This window comes from Dipodomys ordii, unplaced genomic scaffold, assembly GCF_000151885.1.
Source record: "Dipodomys ordii isolate 6190 unplaced genomic scaffold, Dord_2.0 Scaffold80, whole genome shotgun sequence".
NCBI classification, from domain to species: Eukaryota; Metazoa; Chordata; class Mammalia; order Rodentia; family Heteromyidae; genus Dipodomys; species Dipodomys ordii.
The window spans coordinates 757,871-778,168 of NW_012267296.1; the positions used below are offsets into that span (position 1 = coordinate 757,871).

The following is a 20,298-nucleotide window of genomic DNA, read 5'->3' on the forward strand; positions in this document are numbered from 1 at the left end:
TGCAAGGTTTTTATTTGGCCTTCAGTTATGAAGGAGAGTTTAGCTGGGTACAGTATTCTTGGTTGATAGTTGTTTGTTTTTAGGGCATGGCATACATCATTCCAGGCTCTTCTTGCTTTGATTGTCTCTGCAGAGAAATCTAAGGTGATTCTAATTGATTTCCCTTTATAGTTGATTAATCTTTTTTTTCCTTGACAGTTTTAAGGATCTTTTCCTTGGTCTGAGTTGATCCTGGGTGGATTATAATGTGACAGTGGGATATCCTATTCTGGTCTGGTCTATTTGGAGTTCCAAAAGCTTCTTGTATCTGAATAGGCCTATCTTTTTGCAGGTTTGGGAAGTTCTCTGCTAGGATCCTGTTAAACAAATTTCCTAAACCATTAACTTCTGTTTCAAGGTGCTCCTCTACACCCATTATCCTTAGATTAGGCCTTCTGATGATGTCTTTCAATTGTTGGATAGATCCATCATATTTCTTGGACTTGTCTTGGATGGTTGTATGTTCTTTCTCTATAATATCTAGGCTGTCTTCAATCCCTGAGATTCGATCTTCTGCATGATCTAACTGGCTGTCAAGACTTTCTACTTTGTTTTTTATTTCTTTTCCTACGAATTGGTCAGCTTTGGTGGCTTCAAATTCTTTGTTGAAGCTTTGTTTTAGTTCTTGTATGAACTTCTTTACTTCCTTAATTTGGTGTTCAGTGTTTATTTTCAAATCATTTAGTTAATTGGTTATGGTTTCCTTGGACTCCCATTCCTTCTGTTGGGTTCCATTCAGCATTCCCTTTGTGGCCTCCCTGGCTTCTTTCAGCTCTTTGTTAATGGATCCCATGAATGCCTTTAGTAATCTTTGTGTATTCTCTTCCTGCTCCCTCAATTCCTGCATTACTCTTTGCTTAGCTTCCTCCCGTTCATGCCATTCCTGTAGTTCTCTTTGAGTGTTCTCAGCCTGTTCACACAATTCCTGCCTTTCTCTTTGAGTATTCTCAAACTGCTCAGGCAAATCCTGTATCAGTTTTTGAGTAGCTTCCTCACGCTCATGATATTCCTGTATAAACTTTTGGATTGCCTCCTCTCTCTCCCTCTCATGCACATACAGATTCCTTTGTATGTTTTCAATCTTTTCATTTATCATGTTTGCCAGCAGTGTTTGTAGAGCTATTTGGGAAGTCTCCTGTGGATTGTTCATTATCTGTTCTGTCCCCTGATTATCATGAGTTGGAGTGGAGATACCCGGACTTACCATTTTTCTTGTGGTTTTCCGGCTTACTCTGCCCATTTGGGATGAAAATAACACCAGTTTTGTGCTAGAACACTAACTTAAGGCAAGCATCATCCAAAGTCTGAATTTGCACAGTCAATAGTCTGCAGATACAATCCAGTTCCACAGATACCTCTATTCAACATCAAACAACTATGTATTAATGGGCTACGAACCGCAAAGAAGAATTTGGAAGAGCAGAAATTATTAGGGTTAGGGAGAGATGTGGATAAAAAATAGGAATAGAGTGATGTGGGAAGGTACAGGGAGATTTAACTTAACTAAGTCCTAATCACAAAGCAGGAAATAGGTTGGATAGGATGAAAGTAGAGAGAGAGAATAAAAGAAGCTAGAGAAAGGGAAAAAAAGAGACCAGAAAAAATAGAAAAGTCAAAATTAAAAACATTATGCAGAATCGAGACCAAACTATTCAAAGAACTTGAATATAAAGAGAGAAGGGGATGGATGTAAAGGAGATGTGGAAAACTTAAAAATAAAAATACTTAAAATATTATATTGGTATAAAGAGGTAGTAGTGTTATTAGGGAATTTAACTCTCAGAGGTTTTGAATTGAGTAATAAATTTGTGGATTAAGTGTGTACACAATGGGGGATAGGGTCTAATCGACTACGGGTTTATCTGAGCATGTGCAGAACAACAATTAAGTCACATAAAGAAGAACGAAAGAGAAGAAAAGGTGAAAAGGATAACGAAGAAAGAAAAAAGATCAGAAGTTCAGTAGAGCTAAACAAAAAACAAAGAGAAAAGTTTTTTTAAAAAAAGAGAGAAAATGCACACAGACACATGTATCCCTAAAATAAAGATTATAAGAGGAAAAAAGTTACTAGAAAACAATTTCTTTCAAAAAAGGTAAAAATTAAAAATAGTTTTAAAAAAGAAATTTTTTTATAAAAGTATTTTTTTTTTATAAAAGTATAAAAAAGAAGAAGAAGAAAAAAAAATTTCTTTGATTTTTGGGGGGAGGGTTGGGAAAAATCCTGTATCTCCCTTGTGTCTATAATCAGCCTCTTGTTGGAGTCTCTGGTCTGCTTGTGGTCCTGTGGCTTGGTTGGTAACTTAAGTCAGTTTGTTTGGACAAGCAGAAAAATGCTCTGCTTTACCCAGGATTTTGTGATCCTCGTCCCAGGTTAGTTCAATGGGAGGGAGATCTGCTTTTAGTTTCACAAACGAAGGAGGTGGCTTTTTCCTCAAGTTTGGAGATGCTGTGATGAGGCTAGGTTCTGGGTAGAGTTGAGGCCGTTCAGGAAACAGTAGTTTTTCCTGGGGGCTAGTTTGTGAGAAACTCACAGATCCCAGCCTGGAGCCACTCTCAGGGTTTATGTTTACTGAATTTCAATTGATTGTCAAGGCTGCTAAAGGGAGGGGCAGCCTCTGGCTCTGATTACCCAGTGAAGAAAGCCACTCCTAGGGCTGTTGCCCGAGCTGGGTGACTTTTCCCTGGGTGGAGCTGAGTCTGGCAGGTCTGGTTATGTACTTGTGACCTGCTAAATGACTCTAGTTTTATTCCAAGGCCTGAGTTGGAGCTAGGGGCTCCACCGAGCTTTGTCAGTATCCAAGATGGAGATCTCCGGTACTTGGGGGGGGGGACGGGTGGCCTTCCCTTCTCTGCTCCCTGAGAAGGAGTGAGGATGTCAGGCTTCTACTCACGCCAAGTCTTGGTTCCTGGGTCGTCTCTGGTCTGTGAACTGTAGGGTGAAGATGTCTGCTCCTTGTAGGTTCTTGCTGGTGTTGAGTAGAATCTGCTCGCCTGCTGCATCTGACTCCTTCGTCCTGGAATCTCTGTGATTCAGGTATGGTGGCTGTGGTTGCTGCCCCCAGTGGTGGCAGCTGCTGGAAAGAGCTCAAATCTGTCTCTTTGCCTGGATTTTCCCTCTCTGGCCTAACTCTCTGTCCTGTGATGGCACACTTGGTGTGATTCCTTGGCTTAGGACTTTTCACTGGAACTCTAAAACTGCTTTCTATGCAAGAGCTTGTTTAGCCTCCAGCTTCTCCTCCACCATCTTCCTAAACAGTTCCAGTCTTTGGTTTTACGTCCCAAGATACACAAAAAATTATATAATTAAGATTCTCAATCTAGATTCCAAATTTTCTTGGTGATATATCTAAAGATTTTGGGGGATGCCCTTGTCTTTTATTTGGAACAGGAGAAGTTAACAAAAAGTCATTTGTTTTAGGAAAGTTGTTTCAAGGTTTGGAACACAAATTAGCAGCATTGGCACTCACTAATTTCATGGTTAGTAGAGGAAATTTCCTGATGATTTATCATACATAAATATACCTGCTTTGATCAGATTCATTCAATTTCCCTATTATTCAACCATTATTATAATTTTAATGAATTTTGTTACTCCTTTTTCATGCAAGCATAGAATATACTTTAGCCTCCAGCACCTTCTCCTTTCACCTCTTCCACTGCTCCCATAAAGAATCTTCCTTTTACTTACAAGCCATATTTTATTTCAAGTGTAGATTTTACATATGAAAAAGCATGTAGTATTTAAATTGCTGAATGTGGCTTATGTTGCTCAATATAATGATTTCTAGTTCCACATATTTTGCTGCAAATATCATAGTTTATTCATTTTTATGGTTGAATGACTCTCCATATATATATAATAAATAATACATATACTACATATATATATATATATATATATATATATATATATATATATATGAAGCTATTAAGGTAAGGACACCCTTTTCTAAATTTTTTAGTATTATTTCATGATGCTGGGTTTTGAACTCAGGGACTCACACTTAATAGGCTGCCACTGTTTTGCTGAGTCCTGCCTCCAGCCCTGAGTTCATTCATTTCCGTGAATTGATTATTGCAATACCAAGATTAAAAATCTTATTATGTTATATCTTTTGAATGTAGCTGAACTGTTTTATTTATCTAAAATATTTTATATATTCCAACATAAATATAATTACTAATTCTAAGGGTTTTTTTTTACAAGAAAAAATAGCTTGAACCATAAGGCCCTCTCACTTGCCCTTCTCTCTTAGCCTTTCAATTCCACTTTATAGAATATTTTTGTATATTTTTTATTATCTTTAACTAGTTGTACAAAGGAGTTACCATTCAATAAAGCAGTTTATGTATACAGTACATCTTGATCAGTGTACCCCTTTTCAACATTCTCACCACACTTCCCATCCCACCCCTTCCCTCACTTTTCTTAATTTTTAGTATATATAATGAATTTTTTTGGCCTTTTAATGGAGCAGCTCATGTATACAATTTAAAACTTCATGGAAGGTAACTGAAAACTGCTGCATTTTGTCAAAAGTCTTATTCTTTATGCATCAAAATGGCTAATAACACTATAAAATACAGGATGAAAACTTGTATGTTTTATAACATGAAATATCCATTCATTGTAAAAACTTTAGAATGCATAGAAAATTATTTAAAATCAGTGGAGAAAACCAGAATTTTTCAAACATGGTTATTAACATTTCTTGCATATGTTTCTGGTCTTTCCTTTTTGTGTCACTTTATCCCTATCTATTCCACTAGAAGAATTTTTATTATAACTTTTATTATAACTAGGGCAATGATTGATATAGTTCAAAGAATAAATTCTTTTGAATCTCACAGTTCTACATTCAAATCTTACTTTTTAGGATAAGAAAAAATATAGGGTAAACTTTATAACCTTAATTCTTCCTTCTTTAAGTAGCGCTAATAAAATATCTATTAAAGTGTTCTTGTGAAAATTAAATACATCAATATAAAACATATTTTGGACAGCATTGACCTAATAGTTATTGTTTCCAATTTGGTTATTTCCCTTAAATAAGGCTTGTACATTAAATTATAGAACATCAGATACTCAAGTTTCTTGAAAATAATTATAAAAGAGAGAGGATTTAGTAAGAAGCATTCCTTTATACTTGCTAAAATCATACCATATAAATTATCGTAAGTAATTATGAATAGCCATGAATTTGGGTTATATCTTTTCTCTTCAGGAAAATGACTACTACAAGTCAATATAAAGGTCAAGGCTATTTGTGCTGTCCAGTATTTTTGTCAGCTATGGATGACATAAAAAACACCATGGTTTGTAGCTCAAATTCTCTCTCTCTGTATAGACCTTTGACCTTGCTACATCAGTAACTTCTACTGTTCTCTTTCTTTAACAGAATCTTGAAAAATAAAGACAATATATGATAATATATGTAAAATCATCTGGATTGTACCAGTCATACAGAAAATGTTTAATGACTATGAGTGGTCATTACCAAAAATATTTGAAACATCTTGGGTCACAAAGAATTGTGTAATATACATTTAGAAATTAATGCAGTTTGACATTTGTATAGATGCTATATTTGTTATGTGCTTGAAATAATAATGATGATACTTTCGTAACCTAAAAAGACATCAAGAAATGGAAATTATCCAAAGGAACTACAACTTAAGTTTCAAGAACAACAAACTACAAACCAGTTATCCGTTTCCTTTGTCTAATAAGATTCAAGGGCATGTTAAATTGAAAATTGATTAACTACATATGAGAGGAAAATAATTCAACAAAAAGAACTTTTTCTGCAAAAACGTGACAAATGGGCGTCCCAGAGTCAAGCCTTAGATTTCTCCCACTTAAAAATTATTTGTACTTTTTCATTGAGAAATGCTTTTGAGATGTATTGCAAAGTTTCATCATTTTCAGAAAATAAAATGCTACGCTGAAAACCTATTCACTTTGCAGTGCAGATCAAGATATTCCTTCTACAAGCACTACAGGGATGTAATCAGATTCTCTCATTATTTCTGTCTTTCTCTGACTCGCATTCTCTCTTAATACACTGCTCCAATAGAAATGCTCATAATAAAGATCACAATCATCTAAAGCTGTGAATAAGATATATTCTAGGTTAATCAGAGCCATGAAACTCTGCCTAATACACTAGGCTAAGTTCAGGACTTTAATGTATTGAGTAATCCTTTGGTGTATCCCCATATATACTCTAAAACAAGATAGCATCTGTTAATATGACTTTTCAGAAGATTAGAATGGGTAGAAGTGCTTAAGTTGAGTGTCAGAATGTTACACGTTTTTCTAAAACAATTGTTATTTATGTGGTGCTGAGTATTGAACTCATGGACTTTAAAATGCTAAACACATGCTTTTCTATCAAGTAACACCCCCTAATTCCTGGTATTTTGGATTGGAATATCTTTCTTTAAACAGACTTCAACACTTTTAAGATGATGTGGATGAAGATACATATAGTCTACATAGCTAATTTTGAGGGGAATATAATTACCTTTATGTTTAGTACATTAAGGTGTAAACAGGATTGGTAGATGTTCCAAGATGTTTCAAGCCGGGCACTGGTGGTTCAAGCCTTTAACTCTAGCTACATAGGAGGCTGAGATCTGAGGATCTCGGTTTAAAGCCAGCCCGGGCAGGAAACTCCGTGAGACTCTTATCTCCAATTAACTACTAGAAAACCAGAAGTGACATTGTGGCTCAGATGGACAGTGCTAGCCTTAAGCTTAACTCAGGGACAGCACCGAGTCACAGATGTTTCAGAGGAAGTTATGTCCTTGACCAAATCTATTCATGTAACCATAGGAGTAGTGCAAATTATTTAAAATCTTATTCAAAAGAAGAATTCTAAACTTCACTTCTGGAAATTTCTATACAAAATTATGAAAATGGAACACAAGTTGTTCTGATAATAGAAAATTTTGTATTCTTTAGGATCTATGGGCTGTAATCTCTTCCTTTACAGGTCCTGCAAGTCAGCCATATAGTGCTAGAGTTAATCTAGCCTTCCGTATTTCATAGCTTGGTACTTACTCTTTTTATATAATAATTTTGTGTATTGGGGCAACAAATTCAAAAAGTTACTTTAACACAACTTTGGGATATTGTGACAATTTGTCTAATAAACAAGAAGATAACTACTGAGAGACAACTAAACAACTATGCATGTTGTCAGCATGTAGGACAAAGGGAGGATTCACATCCTCAGATAGAGGAAATAGGTGTGAGGTTTCAATTTGGTACTTAAAATATCATACAACTTATAACTTATGAATTATTTCTTCAGTTTTCGATTTAACAACTTTAGACTGTGATTGGCTGAGTGTAACTGAAAGTGTGGAAAGAAAAATTGCAAAGGTGATTATTGTTTATCTCAAACTATGCTGTTATTATGGTGAAAAGCATGCAAAAATAAAATAAGGAAATTTATTTTTCTGACATCTTCATAGGCATAGAAGACAAGCCCCTTTGATCTATAATATTATATATATATACATATATATATATATATATACACATACACACACATAGAGAGAGAGACATTCTATTTTTGGCACTACATATCCCAAGTATTTTCTTTGTCTGCAGAATTTGAGGCCTTGCTAACCAGCTGGACAAAATAAAAGAGGACTGAGAAGAAAAATGCAACTCAAATCTAGATTTAGATTCTACCTCACAATGCTCAGAATGGCTGTCACCAAAAACACAAACAAGAAGAAATATATGCAAGGAGTTGAAAGGTAGGGATGGGACTAACTCTATGCTGGTAGGAATGTAAAGTATTTCAGTCACTATGGAGTTTTTACTAAAGAAAAAAATATAATAAAAATCTAGAAGTGCAACTTCCAAATAATGCAGCCATCCTGCTTTACTCCTGGGTAATTACCTGAAGGAATATAAAATAGTATGTCATAGAGGTACCTGTACATTCATGTTTACTGCAGCAATATTCACAATAATAGCCAAGATATCTAATCAGCTTAGGTGCCTGTAAATCTATAAAATGGTACATTTTTCAGAAATAAAGGAAAATGAAATTGTGTCCTTCACAGAAAAGTAGATGGAACTAAAGGGGACTAACCCACTCTTACCAAGAGAAGTTTCCAATGTTTTCTCTCATATGTGAAATCTAGAGGGGAAAAGGGGTATTATAAGAACAGGAGAGGATTGAGATAGGGAAAAGAGAGGGAAGTGTTTTAAGAAATGGTAATAGACAAGGTGAATATGATAAAAAGTAAAATGTATATATGTATAGAACTGTCACAATCAAACACTTTATTTGCATAATTAATAAGTAATAACAAAAAAGGAGATCTGTGGTGGGTTAGTAAAAAGTTTTCTTTTAAGAAAATGACACAGCAGTGAACACAGCGTTTTGGATCACAAAACACTGATAAAATATCAGTCACATAACCATATCAAGCTACTAGGAAAGTCTGCATATGTAGTCTCAAGACAGATAACCTTATGTTTTGGTAAAACCTGATAGTATATCTATTGAAATAAAATGAAGTAAAAGATAATAGATAACAGAGCAAAGGAAACCTTCATAGGCTCCATTATTTACAAATGTTAAATGTGCATAAAATACTCTATAGAATGCCAATGGCATGTTATAGCAGATGACAGTACAATGGTAAGTTGTCAGCAGAGGCCATCAGATTGAGTTCAATTCCAGAATATATAGATCAGTTATAATAATTAAGACTTTTGTTTAAGTAAAAAAATGATACTCCAGCAACCCCACATCATGGAACATATAGCTTAAGTAGCATTTTTTAAAATCCATTTCCAGAACTTTAACATGTGATAGTTTGATTTCCAAAGCTTTTGACACTGAAAGGGGGATTTAAGTGCTACAGAAATACAAAAGAAAGACTGATCACTTCCAATTGGGAAAGCTCAAAGGAACCTTCTTGAATGAAATGACATTTGATACAGATCTTAAAGAATGAGGAGCATTTGTGCAAAGAAACAAGGCAGAATGAACACAGAAAAGTTTTTATAACGGGTGAACACAGAGAAGACAACTTAAAAAATACAAGGCACTCCAAATAAGGATTTAATTCAACTCTAGAACTAGTAGACCAACTCCTACAAAAATATGGAGTAAGACAAGATGTGGAACAAACAAACATTTAAAAATCTTAACTGGTTTGCATTTCTCATTTTTTTTTTTTATCAGTCATGGTGCTTGAACTCTGGGCCTGGGGGCTGCCCCTAAACTCTTCAGCTCAAGGCTAGCACTCTACCACTTAAGCCACAGTACCACTTCCAGTTTTCTGGTAGTTAATTGGTTCTTTTTGCCTAGGTTGGCTTTGAACCGCAGTCCTCAGATATCAGCCTCCTGAGTAATGAGGATTACAGGCGTGAGCCACCAGCACCCAGTAATTTCTCTTAATTTTTAATCAACTTCCATTCTAATTTAATATTTTATGATTTAGGAATATTTTTACAAATTTGTAACTATATTCCACATTTCAATGATTTGACATCAAGAGATATACATCCTCTAACAAATTAAAAGGAAAAGGTTAAACACAGAAGAGACTGACATATGTGCTACTTTTAAATTAACATTAAATCAACTCCCTTGAGCCTCTTACTTTGTTTGATGGACCTCAGCTATAATGTCTTTTTTTCCCTGAGTTTTATTCTTTCTAATCCATATGGTAATAATTTCATACATTATTTTGTGATATGAATATGCAACTCTTATTAGTATTTCTATTCATTCAGTGAAGAATCTGTGTAACAGAAATAGCAGTACGTCATCCCTTTGTATAAAGATAGTTTGACAGTTCCTAAGGACAAAGCTAAAAAGTGTTGAAGAAATTGTCAAATGTCCTTCATTGATACAAGACCCATACACCACTATTCAAATGCTATTCTCTTTCTTACTAAGGTATTGATTTTTGTTCAGTTTCATAATAGCAATTTATTTCTACATTCTTAGCATACTTTTAAAAAAGTCCTCCATCAGTTCTTAGTAATCCACATGAATAGTAGTGGAGAATATTGGAAAAACTCAAGTTAAATTACTGTTAATTTTATTTGGATAATCTGCATATAGTAATGTGACATTTCTGAAGGAGGAAGATCACATTGACCATCAACTAGTATATTTTTCCATGTTTTCTCAACAGAATATTAGCTTAGGAGTGACACAAACTGGAACTAAAAGTCTGTGAATATCATCTATTATGTGGCCTAGGCATGTTACTTAAAATTAAAGGAAATGATACACTTACAACTTGAAAATTGTCATACATATCATGAACACGCCATAATCAGTGACTTTTTCAAACTATTTGCATATTATGTTTGAGAAATGAATGACAAAAAAGACATAAATGGCAATCAATTCAACAAACATAAGATATGAGCACATGATTTTATTTTAGCACCAACATTTTAGACATTGCAAAGGCTGTGAAATATTTTAATACTATTTTCAGTATAGCTAGTGATGGATTCAGAAATTATTACTCAAGGAGTTGAATCTTATTTGCATCAGATGTTTGAAATAATTGAATTTAAGTCATTTCTGTTATAGTTGGAAATAAAATAAATCATTTGAAACAATGACATTTCTTTCAAAAACATTCCTATCAAAGGATTCTTATTTTTTTTATTTTTTTTAATTTAAATTTATTTTTTTGTGAACATACTGTACAGAAGGGATACAATTACATGGGCAGGATAATCCGTACATTTCTTATCAAGCATTGCAGCCTCCTCCTTTGTTTACGCTTCACATCCCTTCCCAGCCTCCCTCCCCCACCTCCCACCCAATCCTCCCCCCCTCGCTCCCCCCCCTCCCCGCACCAATGTTGTAAAGCTCGCTTTCGACATGACAACTTGTATTTCTCATTGTTGGAACAGGTCCACCTGTATCCTTAAACGACTTGTTTTTCCCCATCTTCTCCACAAGTTATACTGACATCAAATATAGTGAAAGCAGGGGTTATACTGTGGGGGAAGGACATACAAAGCAACAAAGAGATAATCTTATAAATGCGTTAGAAACAAATGCATGAAAGAAAAAAAAACATTAAAATACATATCTAAGGGTTCATTTTCCTAACATCACATTATCTGACCTTTTCCGCTTGACTCATAGATATACTAGATATTGCATATAAGGGAAACCATGGGACCTATGTTTCTTTGGGCCTGGCTTACTTCACTTAATATAATTTTTTTTCCAAATTTTTCCATTTCCTAACAAATGGGACAATGTCATTCTTTCTGATGGAGGCATAGAATTCCATTGTGTATATATACCACATTTTCTTGATCCATTCATCTACTGAGGGGCATCTGGGTTGGTTCTATATCTTAGCTATGGTAAATAATGCTGCAATAAACATAGTTGTGCTGGTAGCTTTAGTATGGCCTTGTTTTTGATCATTTGGGTAAATGCCAAAGTGGGATTGCTGGGTCATAGGGGAGCTCTATGTGGAGTCTTTTGAGGAACCTCCATACTACTTTCCAAAGTGTTTGAGCAAGTTTACACTCTCTTTTTCTGTGCTTTGATAGCTATATGTACATCTGATTTGGTTGACTTTACCTTTGTCCAATAAAAAATAATTAAATATATCCTTTATATATGTGCATCATTACTTGGTTTGTTCACCTACACTAATGAGCTTCCTTATTCATGAAAACTAAAGGGGCAAATTTCTTAAGTATATTTAAGCGCATTTAAATTTAAAGTATCATTTCCAATTCAAGATATGATATATTAGCATGCAATTTGAAAAAGTCAATATTATGGATTTTATGAATTGGCTTTTAAAAATACTTATGAATTAATGGTATAATACCAAATGCTACTGTTGACACATAATTGGCTTATGTGTTCTCTAACTTTATGACTGCATGAATCTCTTTTTTAAAGCATAGCTGATTATATGGTTAAGAAATAGGGCCCAGTTGGAGGGAGTAGGTGTCATTGGGGGCAGTTCCCCCTTCAGGTATAACATTTTTTCACTTGCTACAGGACTGAAACCTCTGAAACTTGCAAAAACCATATGGAAAAACATACTAAATGGTACATATAGGTAAGAAAGATTGGGGTAGCATGGTATAATAGAAAGGGATTATCTGAACTGTTTTACATTTTTATTACAATTTTTGTAATTCTTATTTGATTTCTAATCAGTGGAAAGTAACTGTAAAATGTTACCAATTTAAAAAAGCAGTTTATGAATTCAATGCATCTTGAAAAATGTCACCTTTTTCAACATTCTCACACATCCCCCCCTTACCCACCACTTTCCTCACTCTTCTTAATTTTGTAGAATGCTCACTGAATTCTTGACTCCATTCTCCTCTTACCAGTTTCCACTTGACCCTACCCCATGCATTTCAAGTACTTGCTTCCTTTGAAATTTGACAGTGTTGGTTCAACTTTTATCACTTTCAATAGCTAGTACTCTACCACTTTCAGCTACAGCACCACTTCCAGTTTTCTGGTGGTTAATCATAATAATAGTATCATGGACTTTCTTGTCCATGCTGGTTTTGAACCACAGCCTCTGATCTCATCCTCCTGAATAGATAGGATTAAAATTATTGGCCACCAGAATCTGGTGAGAATTTTTTATAAGAGACAAAGCAAAAAACTTGAAGGAAAAATTATAGATAAATTTACATAAACTTAAAAGTATTTAAATTTTGGTTAAGTACTTTCAAATATAATAATGATATAATTAAGAGCAAAGTTTTCTGCTCACAATAAACAATCAAAGCCACCATTTGAAATTTAGGTGTGAGTTCATCCTTAAAAGGTAAACTGAGTATAGCATTTTCACTACTTCTTTTTGAAAGCAAAGTCTAGACCAATACACAAGTAAAGGGAATCCAAACAAGATTTGAAGAAATAGAGATGATAATTCAAATAAGTTATTGTGCCATGTATTTACAAATATAAGGAATTAGATATGCTGATTAAAATCCATGGAAATATGCATAAATATCACCGTTGTACTATACAAATGTTTTTTTAATTAAGAGAAGAATGAATAAAGACATATTTATATCACCTTTAATTATGTTGTAATATTTACTTATGTATATATTTATACATCTGGATCCATGCTTCCAACTGTGGTCATTTTCTTGCTTACAACTTTTTTCTTTGCCATAGTATGAATCTGGATATTACCAATTGAATCTCACACTTTTATCTGAAATTTTCTTTGTTTTGTGTTCATCTTAAAAATATTTTGCAATATCTAACATTCTTAGTTGACAGGTTTATTTTCTCATCATCCCACTGTTTTCTATATTTTATGAAGAAATAAATAGTAATCACACTAGGTTCATTCTTTACATAGTAACATGTTTTATATTATTGATATAAAGATTTTATCAAAATCTGGTTTTTAGTATTTTTATTCTATCTAAATATTGTTTTCTTTGTGTTTATCCTTCTTGTATATTGTTTGTTTCTTTGATATTTAGGCTAACGTTTTCATCTAAATAAAAGTGCTGTCAATGATTTATTTCTTCAAATAAATATAGTCCTTATTTATTTTTATCCTGATCTTATGATATTACCATTATGTCTATTTTGAAATCCTCAAATAACTCTTAGGCTCTATTAAATTTTCTTCATTCTTTGTTTCCCTGTTATTGAGATGATAACATTTCTATTGATTTATTTACTGATACTTTCTTCTTTCATGCCAAAACTACTATACAGACTCACTAGTAAGTTTTTTTTTGTTTTGATAATTATGCATTTTACTGGAAAATATATTTGCTACTTTTCTGTAGTTTCTAACAGACTTCATTAAATTTTAGGCCAATTCCTCTGTTTCTAATATTTTTCTTTGTCATGGAACTTATTGTCAGCAGAATTGAAATTAATCTCAAATGTATTTTATATTTTAGTAGAATATTAATTGAGAATATTTACATGTTACATAGAATTCTATGAGTTGAAATTTATAGAAATTTGAATGAAGTTTTTTTTGATGAAAATGAGCAGAGATTTGAGTTGACAAAGAAGAACTAGCATAAATAGACCCACTGATATCATCCAGTCTAAGAAAAAAAAACTATAAAAGAAAACTGAACAGACTTCAGAGACCCATGGAAGACCATTGTGTATATGAATGTGTACAATAGAAGATTTAAAAATGAAATATAGTACATTTTAACCTTAATTTTTATTGAAAATTTAAAGTTTAAAATTTTATTTAAACAAATAAACAATATTTTAGTTTGATTAAAAAGGTAACTAAATATTACATATAAGCAAGAAACTTCAAACACTGCAAATGAGATAAGTACATAGACAATTATTCTTTGGCCCAAATCAAGCAATTGAAAGAAAAATAAGAAATCATCAAAGTAGCAAGCGAAATAGTTCAGCAAATAAAATGCACGCTCAACAACATTAACAAAATAATCAGAAAATCTGAGGACTAGAAAGGATTGGAATAGCATATTGCAAGACCAAAAGAAAATAGCCAATAAAGAACTTTTTGGTTCTGAAAATTATCCTTCAATAATGATTGATAAATTCATTATTTTCCCAGAAAAGTGAAAACAAAGAATTCATCACTATAAAAATTCCCTTAAGATATACTAAAAGAATATCTTAAGATTCACATGAAGAAATATAAACACATAATACAAACATTGAAATTAATATAAAATATGGCATAAATAGATTTGCTTATAAAACTATCCCTTTAAATAATTTATTAGCAAACATACAACAAAATAAGATAACGATGCCAATGTACACAATGTATAATCACATGACTTATATAATTAAAAAGTTATCGATGATCCAAATTACTATATATTAATAAAATTGAGTTATTATTGGGATGGAAATTTGGCTCAGTGGTAGAGTGTCTGCCTAGCAATCATGTAGCCCTGGGCTCGATTCCTCAGTACCACATAAACAGAAAAAACTGGAAGTGGTGCTGTGGCTCAAAGGATAGAGCACTGGCCTTAAAAAGAGAGGCTCAAGGACAGATCCCAGGTTCTGAGTTCAACCCCCAGGACTGGCAAAAAGAAATTTAGTCACTATCGAGCCAAAATTTTAGATAACAATGTAAAATCAGAATGTCATGTTAAATTTTTATTACGATATTGAAGGAAACTACAAAGAAAATAACTAAAAAATATAGCAAAGAAAATGAGAGCATTTATGCATATTTAACAATATTGACTTAAGGTAAATGAAATTAGTAATGAAGGAGAAAAAATTATATGACTTAAAAATCAATAGCAAATATACACATTAACCTGAACTTGTAATAATATCAAATATATATGGGTTAAATACTCCAACTAAAAGGAAAATGCTGGTGAATAGATTAATAGGAAAATAAAAATACAGATATATTTATAAAACATCTTGAAAGACAAATTTTGTATTCAAGTAAAACTAGGTTAAAAGTAAAAGGATGTAAAAAAAAATAAAGTATGTCATACAAGTAATAGCCAAAAGACAGCTGCAGTTCCTACATTTATATCAGACCCAATAGACTTTAAGACAAAATATTTCTAGAGTTACAAAAGGTATACCATAATTTAATCAGGTTGGTTGTGTGTGTATGTGTGGGGGGGGGTGGGTGTGGGTGAGGGATAGGGGTGGGTTTGGGGGAGTGTCCTTGTATGTGTTTACCTAGGAAATTTGTATTTGAATGTTTCACATATAAAAGAATACATATACCCTTTGTTTTTCTGGACCTGGCTTTTGTTTCACTGTGGTGAATAGTGAACTCAGAGTTTCAAACAGTCTATGCAAGATATATGTCAGTAAGCTGCAAGTGTATTCCTCAAGCTTAATAAAATGTAGAACCACAAAGACGAATACACAGAAGTCTTAAACAACAAGGTATGTTAATTGTAAATATTAGAATGTATAAATTCTTCCATCCACCAAGTGAAATATACTTGTTTATAAGACTATCCCTTTAAATAATTTGTAAGTAAATGTACAGCCAAATAAGATATCAATGCCTATGTACCCAATGTATACTTGAAACATTACCCAGATTTAAATTTAAAATAATACAAGACAAAAAATTGAAAAAAATTATAAATACCTGAAAATTAAACAACGTATTACTAGGCACCCCTTGGTTTAAACAATAAAAATCTAAGGACTTTATTTCAAGGACATAAATGAAAATGAAATCATAGTATGTTTTACTTTTGGGGAGAAATTATACAGTGCTCAAAAGTTTCTTAGTTTTTTAGTATGCAAATAAACACATAAATTGAGTTCTTTAAACAATAGAAATGTATTGTCTCTGAGTTCTGAAGCTTGAAAGTCTGAAATGAATATGTCAGATATGAGCTTACACTGTAAACTACTGGGTTATTCTTTGCTGCCTTTTATTAGTTTCAGGCAGTTTTCTGGCAATCCTTGATATTCCTTGTCTTTCAAATGCATCACTGTACTCATTTGTTTCCACATGGTATTTTCTCTGTGTTGCTTCACATTATTATCCGTTTATGTATGTTTCTGTTTCCAAAATATGCACATGTCATATTACACACGTTATATGAAAATGAAAAATGGAGTCATACATATATGAAACATGACTAATGACTTAACATACTAATGAACATATCAACATACTTAGGCTTCAAATTGCTAATATCTGAATAAGTTCCCATTTGAATATAAAGCTTAGAAGTGCAGTGTATCTTTTTTAAGGCTCACAGTCTAATCTATTAGTGAGGGAATTTATAACTATTATTGCCTACACTAAGAAAATTAATTAGCTCAAACTAGTAATAAAAACTTCTACAATAAGAAAATAAAACTAAAAGCTGTTTCTTTAGAACTGTCAACAAGCTTGGCAAAATCTAGCTAGAATGAGGAAGAGTGTGATCTCGAATTACCAGCACTTAAAGATAGAGTGATATTAAACCTTAATATTACAGAAGGAAGTTACTCAAAAGAATATTAAGACTAAAACAAGCAGTTGCATTAAAAATGCAGATAATGATGAATCAATAAGTTTGGTATAAAGATATGAGTAACAGAAAAATATTCAAGAATAAATGGAAAGTCAGATAAAATGAGTAAAGAGAATGAGTTATTAATTACAATATGTTATACAAACAAAAATAGGCACAAATGACTCAGTTGATGAATATTAATAAACTTTCAAAAAATGTAAAATGATGGAACACTTCCCAACTTACTTTTCTCAGCAAGTGTTACTCAAAACAAGACAAAGTGTATCTTTCTCACTTTGGGCTTTTAAGGCTTATAAAATCATACCTTAGTCTGTTTCAAAGACTCAATCTCTTCATAATATTGCATTGAAAATGATGATTTGTTATGTTAACTTTAGGGTGACACAATGAGAACATAGGATCTCCCGAGACAGCAACTTTTAATATCAACACATTATATTGAATGTGTACGCATTAGTTTAGGAATGATGCAAATACTCAATATATAACAAGAAAAAAACAAGAAAATATAGACTGACATTTCTTATGACTACAGATACAACTCCATGCTATAAAAATTGCAAATATCTGCCAGATATAAAAGAATCATGAAAACTAATCAGGTAGAATTTAGTGTAGGGCTATATGGTTAACCCAGCACACAATCCATATTATTATTGGGAAAACAGACAACATAATATGAATACCTACTTATAATAAAATTACTAAAAGGAAATTCATTATATGATAATAAATTTCTCAAAGCTAGAAATAAATTAGAAACCTGAAAAATGGAGCTAATATAATCCACAGATAGAATCATAAAGAAACTAAAGAAGAATTCTATTTATAACAATAAGTTACTAAAATATTGGGCTAAAGATTCAGCTTTCTGGTAGAGCATTTCTTTAGCATGTTAGAAACCCTGAGTTCCATGCTCAGCACTGCAAAATATGAAAAAATATAGGTATAAAATTTTTAGAGCAATATAGGAACACTACACTATGCTCAGCACAGCAAAAAAAAAAAAGATTATCTGAATGTATGGGGAAGCACTACATACTTATTTATAGGAACAAGTTATTATTACAATGCCAATATTTGCAAATGTATTTACAAGTTCAATACATTCTTTGTCAAATTACCAGCTGGATCTAATCAAAGAAATTGAAAAACTGAGTCATTTGCACAAAAATGCAAGGCACTTGTATGGCCAAAACAATTTTCATAAGGAAGAACAATGTTAGAGTACTCCTTTTTTTAATAGTTACTCCAAACAAAATGAATAAGGAATGGTATGCATCTTGTATAATCATTTTTCTAATTTGGGGAGGGGAAGGAAAATAACAAAATGCTGAAATAAAGATACAAGTTTACCCATTGTAACAATGACATGTACTAGACACTATGTTGAAAATGAACTTTACAACTTGTGGGGGGAGGGAGGAGTTGGGGAGGTGGGGCAGGAAGCTATGGTAGGCGATAAACAAAGGAGGAAGTAACAATGCTCCATAAGAAATGTACTCATTAACTTACTCATGTAATTGTAACCCCTCTGTACACTATTTTTACAATAAAAAACATTTTAAAAAAAGAATGTTCATGTAGGTTGTTGGGGGCCTGAGATGGCCATCAGGCAGCGCTTAATGGTGGAAGAAAGGAAATGAAAGTGATATTGAGTCAAATTCTGAAGGCGAAGTTTTTCCTGAGAACTCTAAATTTAACTTACTAGAAGTTAAAGAGGACGGGACCAGTAGTAAATCAGATGCCTCAGATTTTCCAGAATTTAGCCCAGAAGCCCCAGATCCAGGCAAATGAATATGAAGAGTGCCCTTCCGGCATTCCCATAAATATGTGGAATAAATTTCAAAAACTGCATAAAAATCATTCTAAGCAGAAAAGTTCAGTCTCAAGATTCAGAGGAAAAAAGAAAACACTCCAGGAAGAATAACAAATAATCTCATAGTGAACAGTCCTCAAATGAAGCCCAGAGGAAGGAACTTACTCAGTATTTTGGAGCCAATGATAGATTTGAACCTCCTGTGGGGGGTAAAAAAAGTTGAAAAGTCAGGTCTTGAAAACAGTATAGACCAGGCTGTGGAGGAGTGGGATGTTGAGAAGGCTGAAGAACTCAGCAAGCAGCTAGTTATTCATGAGCTTGATGTAAAAATTGCTAAAGCAATTGCCTGTTGAAAGTTTGTAGAAGCCAAAAAGGAAGCTGAAAATTCACAAGCAGCTCGAAAAAAGAAGAAACTGACATGGAATACATGGAAAACTAAAAACATAATGGGATATTTGTTACCTTGCAGAGCTCTGAACACTTAAGAGACTCATATACTCACATTAACAAGATTTTCCTGCTTAAATATGTTGGAAATTGACCGAAGTAGGAAAAAAATGTGCATAAAACTTAGGGGTTGATTATCATCTCTTGGACATTTCTAAGGAGTTTATTCTTGAAGTGGATGTTTTTGTTTTTTGTGTAAGAAATTAAGCATACACAGAGGAAAATGTATGGGATTTTTTGTTACTTATTTATTTGTATAGACCTACAGTCTAAAATCAATCTGCTTTTCATTTGTTTGCTATAGCAAAGCCCATAATGTCCTTGGACTTTCTTTATCTGTTCTAGGCATTACTATACTGATTCTGGAATTGTGATTTTAAGATTGTGACAGTTTTTACAAGTAATTTTACCTAATGTCATAAAAACAATTATTGCTCCCATACTGGAAGCAGTAGAATTGATATTTTTATGGTAACACAGTAAAATAATTTTGTGTACCTTCAGATGAGATCATTATAAGAAGGGGATAAAATGTTGCATATAGGGGGTGGTTTAGTTTCAGCTCTGCATAGAAATGTCATAAACTTTCTCAGCTCTGTCATTCATTAAATTATTAGATGGTATAGTTACATTAGATGTATAGATTATACTAGATGTATAGTTTATTAAACAGATAAATATAATTACAAATAACAACTGAATTGTTCTAAGAAAAAAAGAAATTCCATGTAAGTCATCTGAATGTCTAAATATATATCTTCACATTTAGGTTCAACTGATTTTCTATAAGTTATTTTAATGGGAGATTAATGAGTTTCTACACATGGTGCCATATCAAACCCTCGGAAATTAACATACAAAATTTAGTTGTAAATTAAGCAAAAACTAAATATAAAAATATATAAAAATTTAGACGCTTTTGGTGAATTTAATAATGGAAATTTTATATAGTTTGACACTCAAGGAAAAAGCAAATAAAAAAGAAAAATAACTA

At 32.7% G+C, this 20,298-nt stretch overlaps 1 pseudogene; it reads left to right on the forward strand.

Moving 5' to 3' along the window:
• LOC105992131 overlaps positions 1–19,342 on the forward strand; it is a 78,121-nt pseudogene extending 58,779 nt beyond the window's left edge.
• Positions 19,343–20,298: the final 956 nt, after the last annotated feature.